Source organism: Musca vetustissima, unplaced genomic scaffold (genome assembly GCF_032173495.1).
Source record: "Musca vetustissima isolate MV318-11 ecotype Yass unplaced genomic scaffold, APGP_CSIRO_Mvet_v1 utg18572, whole genome shotgun sequence".
NCBI classification, from domain to species: Eukaryota; Metazoa; Arthropoda; class Insecta; order Diptera; family Muscidae; genus Musca; species Musca vetustissima.
In genome coordinates this window covers 311,300-317,878 of record NW_026882156.1, presented here as the reverse complement: position 1 = coordinate 317,878, position 6,579 = coordinate 311,300, and positions in this window count along the sequence as shown.

Below are 6,579 nucleotides of genomic sequence, written 5' to 3'. Positions count from 1 at the left end.
CTTCTGTCTATAGAAGACCACTAGGGGTCTTCTTCTGTCTATAGAAGACCACTAGGGGTCTTCTTCTGTCTATAGAAGACCACTAGGGGTCTTCTTCTGTCTATAGAAGACCACTAGGGGTCTTCTTCTGTCTATAGAAGACCACTAGGGGTCTTCTTCTGTCTATAGAAGACCACTAGGGGTCTTCTTCTGTCTATAGAAGACCACTAGGGGTCTTCTTCTGTCTATAGAAGACCACTAGGGGTCTTCTTCTGTCTATAGAAGACCACTAGGGGTCTTCTTCTGTCTATAGAAGACCACTAGGGGTCTTCTTCTGTCTATAGAAGACCACTAGGGGTCTTCTTCTGTCTATAGAAGACCACTAGGGGTCTTCTTCTGTCTATAGAAGACCACTAGGGGTCTTCTTCTGTCTATAGAAGACCACTAGGGGTCTTCTGTCTATAGAAGACCACTAGGGGTCTTCTGTCTATAGAAGACCTATAGGGGTCTTCTGTCTATAGAAGACTACTAGGGGTCTTCTGTCTATAGAAGACCACTAGGGGTCTTCTGTCTATAGAAGACCACTAGGGGTCTTCTGTCTATAGAAGACCACTAGGGGTCTTCTTGCCTATAGAGGACCTCTAGGGGTCTTCTGTTTAAAGAAGGTTGTGATTTGTCCTTTTTTAAACTCCTCATTCCCTATTTTTTCGGTTCACAAAAACAAATTGTTATCTCTGTTTAGAGGAAAAAATGACCACATGGCACGCAATAACTGTAAATGACACTTCAACTGCCACTAGGCGAAAATAACGACCACAATTTCCCAGCACCATCGTTGTCGTCATCATCATCAGTGTCGTTTTGGTCGTCATCATTTGTTGTAGAGATTCTCAAAGGACACTCATCAGCAAATAGAGATGGTTGCAAAAAAGCCTAGCTGCCAAACACCCACATACAGACTCACTCACTAATGGTTTGTTTGCATGGGGTGTGGGCGTATGAGAGTGTGTCTGTGTGTGCACAACATTCACACTCCCTACCAAACAATAAGCCTCCATATCGTCGTATAGGCTGCGACCGGCCCTTGGCATGTCCTTTTGTGCAAAGATTGCAGTCGGATCTAAACGTGGGCCGTTATCAATGAACATGACCTACCGCACTATTAAAAATCGTTATTTGTTCTTCCTTTTTGTGTGTGTGTGGCGCCTTGCAAATGACTAGGTTTTAGCCTGGCCTAGTGTTGGTGGTGTTGCTATAAGCTGATGTGTGTGAGAGAGTGTGTGTAGCTGTTGCTGTCGTTGGAAGTCTGAATTCCCCACTTCGTATTTTTGTGCATTGTTAGAGACATGTGTGTGACACATGTGAATGGAGTTATGTCAGGATAATATCACAAAATCCTTTTGTGTGTGCGACATACACACACAATGAAACGGAAGAGCAAAGTAAATCGCTACAGATGTGTGTATATTTAAATCTCTTCCATGTATATATATTTGCACGTGGAAATGAAAAGCGGAAACGAATTTCATTCATCTCGATGTGTGTGATGTGTGTAAGTATGTGTGTGCGTTTAGTTGTAGTTGTTGTTTGCATGACTGTGTCAACGTCGACGATTATGGCTTGGATAAGGTTCAGGCAGTGATTCCGAGTCATTGTGTTGCATATACTCGTATGCACACTCACACACACAATTGCAAATCCCCAAAGGAGTGTTGTGTGGATTATTAGTCAGCCTTTTTTCTGTTTTGTCATCGGGGGTGATGTTGGGTCTATGGTGAGAATATTTTTTTTCTTTGCTTCACAGTTCTATTTGATTTAGCTTAGAGTGGGAACAATAAATATTGTTGGTGTTATAAACTTGCAGATAAGATAAAGATTTGCAAATGTTTTTGTTCTTTTTGTGGTGTTTGCACAATTAAAAAAATGTATAATTGTTGTATTTAAAATTACGACCTCATAAATTGAAAGAGTCATTTGGTATTGAGAAGGCATTAGAAATAAATTTATTAATTAAAAAATTTAATTGTTTAAAGATATGAGAATTAGAAGAGGAAGGTGGAAATAAATAATGAACAAATGCAGGAGATTAGAAATTAGAGAGAGAGAAAGAGAGATTTCACAGTCTTTTACAGGATATTACAGGGTTTGTATAATAGCTCATGGGTAGTCTGTCTATAGACCGATATATGAAATTTATAGACCCCAAATATCATTGGAACCAATCTTTTTCAGACAATTCGGAGTCTGGATGCAAGTTTTATACGGTAATTCTACATGGGAGTAAATAAATTGGTCGAAGTTTTTTTTTTATATATAAAATACCAGACCTACAGTCTATAGAAGACCTCTATACAATCCATAGAAGTCCTCTTGGGGTACTATGTTTTTAGATTGCCTTAGTGTCTTCTATATGTATGAAATGGGATTGTCATAAATACGATACAAAATGTATTTGGATTTAGTCGAGATTCCTTGAGTCGAGCTGACTGGAGGTGCTCAATAATTCCATAAGGTGTTAGAAGTTTAGTTCATAAACAACGTCTAGAGGACTACTGTCTCTTCAGTCTATGAAATTCCTCTGATGGTCTATATAATACCTCATGACTAGTCTGTCTATAGTCCGGATTTATATAACCTAAACACCATTCCAACAAATCATTTTCTGATAATTTGAAATCGATTTGCCAGCCATGAATTTGACCAAATAATTCTACAAGGGAGTAAACAAGTCAGTCGAAACTTTTTTATAAATAAAATGACAAGCCTACTGTCTATAGAAGACCTCAAGTGGTCTTCCGTCTATGAAATATCTCTGAGGCACCAACGGACACAGGATTTCAATTCGGGGGATCCACTGGATCGAAAATTTTATTTCAAAAATAGATTGTTTGTATGAAAAAATATATTTCTCTAGAAGACAACGAGGATCATTCGGTCTATAGAAAATGTTAAGGAGCCATCTATATGTATAAAACCTAAAGGGTTCTGCTGTATTTAGAAAACCTGCTCTGAAGGTCTAAAAAGTTCATAAAAGGCCTCTTGGGGTATCATGTCTATAAAGTACCTAAGTGCGGTCTTTCTGTAGAATACCTCTTGGAGCCTTTATTCTTTAGAATATCGCAAAGAATCTTCTGTCTATGGAAGACCTCTAGGAGACATGTTTCTCTAGAAGACATCCATGTTTCTTCCTTCTATAGCAGATCTTTAGAACTCTTCTGTCAATTTATAACGTTATATCTTGGTATTATTTGTCTATAGAATACCACTACTATTCTTCCGCCCATAGAATGCCAGTAGGGTTCTCCTGTCAGTGCAATTCTTCGGGGTTTCTGTACACTGTCAAAATCGACACAGTTTTAAAGAAAAGCTTATTTATAAAACCATGCGAGTGAATTAATCGAGTTGATCTAATCGTATTATTTTTACCAAACCTACATCAGGCAACGCCGTCGGGTATCTCCTTATATTATAAATATTAATTTATAAATCTATCTTCCATGAGAGAAAAACTCTTGGACAGGATAACTCAATGTTCTCCAATTTGGGAAGTGCCCATGAGAGCTTTTATGGTATTCTATTGAACAATAACAACTCAGGAGGTATTCCATATACATCAGAAAACAGAAAAACTCTTCAAATATTCACTAGACAGATGAATCGTTCACATGTTCTATAAACAGATGACCTTTCGACGGATTTATATATAGAGAGAATACAAATAAAGAACTTCTGACAGTCATAAATATGGACAGAATATTTTTGTCAAGTCTTCATATATTTTTACGACAGAAGACCTCTAGACGACTTTTGTATAGAAGAAATACATATTGAGAACTTCTATAAGGTCTGAAGAACTTTGGGGAATCTTTTGTGCAAGGAAAAACCTAACGAGTCCGTAGAAAACTACCTATGAAATAATTCAATTAGTCTTTTGTCTATAGAAGACCTAAATGGTACTCTGTCATTAGAAGACCTATGTCTATAGAAGGTCGCAAGCCGTTTTCTGTCCGTAAAAGACAGATTAGTCTTTTCTTTTGTCTATAGAAGACCTATATAAGAACTCTGTCATTGAAGACCTATGTCTATCGAAGATCACAAGCCATTTTCTGTCCGTAGATCCTAGATGTCTTCTTTCAATCGGAGATCTTTTCTTTCTCTACAGAACATCAAGTAGCCTTCCGTCTACAAAAAATCTGAAGGAGTCTTCTGTCTACGAGTATATAATACAACAAACAGTGGAAGAACTCAAGGGGGTCACTCTCAATAAAATATTTCTCGGTGTGATCTGTCTATTAAAGAATTCTAGGGATTTTTCTCTCTGTAGAAGGACTCTAGGGGCCATTTGTTTATAAAGGGCCTCTAGATGTCTCTCTAAACGGTAAGGTCTTCCGTGGGGGTTTCCGTTGATAGAAGGTCAGCAGGGGACCTTTAACAATAATACAAGTTAGAGATAGGATCAAATCGGACATTCCATTCGCTTTTTATTGGATTAACAAATTATTACGATTTTGACCCTTCGTAGGGGAGGTAGCTGAAGGAGTGGGCCGATCGGTCCCATCTTCGGACATAATCTTGTTCTGGTAAAAGTATTACGATATATAAAGTTTGAGTCAAATCGAAATAACACATTCGCCTTATAATGGATTTTTAAAAACATTGAAAAGTTTGATCCTTTGAGGTTGATGTAATAGAAAGCCCATAAGGATCCACCTTTTAGCAATATACAGGCTTGGTAAAAATAATAGGTTGTGCAAAGTTGGGTTCAAATCGAACAGTCCGTTCGCATGATTTTGTGTGGGAGGTTCCAGAAGAAGTAGACCGATATGCCCCATCTTCGAACTTGATTTAAGTTTGGAAGAAATATTACGATGTGCAAAGTTTGGATGAAATCGGTTGTATCGAAGACTTTACAGAACTCTCATAACTCATATTAGAATTTATATTGACTACATCGTCAAGACATAAATTGTTAATATTTTTGAAGATTTTCTATAGGATAGATTTGACTTTATACTTCTAATAAAATTTGTTTAATATCTTATATGAATAAAAATCTACATTTGATCTATAAAAATATCTTCATAAAATCTTTCGAAATCTGATATTTCAAAATTTGCTGATGCTTCGTGAAAAAACTCGTCCGAAAATTGTCTAAGGTCTTCTAACGAAACATAATAATAAAAAACCGTGTTTAAGATCTTCAAGAAATCACTGAGAGTTAATAAACATATCTGTTTATGCTTTCTAGAAGAAACTCTTTTAAGGCGTTTTAAAAGGAGACATTTAATAGTCTTCTGTAAAATAAAACTATGTAAAGTCTTCTACATTAAAACTATGTAAAGTCTTCTATAAATCAGAACATTTTCTAAAAATAAAAACCCTCTTCGAAAAGGAATTCTTAGAGAGTTTGTATGATACAACTTACAGTGGTTCTACAAGGCCTCAATTAACCAAGCCTATATAAATTGTTCTTTTGGCATAAATTATTTATAGATCTTGAAAAACCTCGAAGGTCTTATATGATAAGGTCTACCCAGGAATTATGAAATGCATAGATTTCCCATCAAAAACCTTTGTTGGGTTTCTTCTGCAAGGTATTTTTCTATAAATTATTTTATAGTCTTCCATTTCTGAAAACATATTGAAGGTCTTTTAAAAAATTTTCAAGTATATTGTTTTTATAAAATAAAAAACTCTTCAAGAGGGAATCTTTTGAGAGCTTATATGATAAATCTTACAGAAGTTCTACAAGACCTTAGTATACCAAGTCTTTTAACGAGTGGTTATTAGTATGGATCTGGAGCGGAAAGCTGGTTATGAGCGTGGAACTGGCTATGATCATGGAGCTGGCAAATAGCGAGGCCGAAACGTTGTTAATATTTACCAATATAGATGACACTGCGGACGAGCCACACATCTTCGTCACTCGTAGTTCGTTAATGTCCGAGATCGACTCCTTCGGCATGGAAAAATGAAACATATGGTACCGTATGGTACTACGAAGTAAATGATAATTATTGTGTACTTCAGAAAGTGTTTGCTGATATATGCATTGACGGTGAAGAACACAGGTAATGATGCCGAGGTTACGTTTACTGTTAGACGTTACGAAATATTGAGGCGGGTTGACATTAATTTGGGTAGTGCATAATGTATGAAACGGTCACGTTACAGTCTGTATATAATATGGTATTCTAGTATTATGAAAGACATCGACTTCCTATTAAAAACATTTTATAAGTTTCTTATCCAAGGTCTTCTACAAGAAGTCATTTTGTAGTCTTCAATTTCCGAAATCATATTCAGACCTTTAGACGTCTTATAGAAAATATTAAGATCTCTAAGGTCTTTGAGAAAAACTATTAATGACAACCGTAAAATGAATCTTTTAGGTGTTTTAAAATTGTCCCAATATATGGTATTATTTTAATTGACAGTCCACAGACCCTATGAATTATTGGTGTGATCCTTCTGGGAAGTTCCACATAAGCTCACAAAGAAGTCATCCATTAAAAATATCCTTCTGAGGTTATAGTGTAAATAAAATACAACGACCTCTCCGAACAATTCTTTGAAGTTGTATTGACACGAACACTTCAA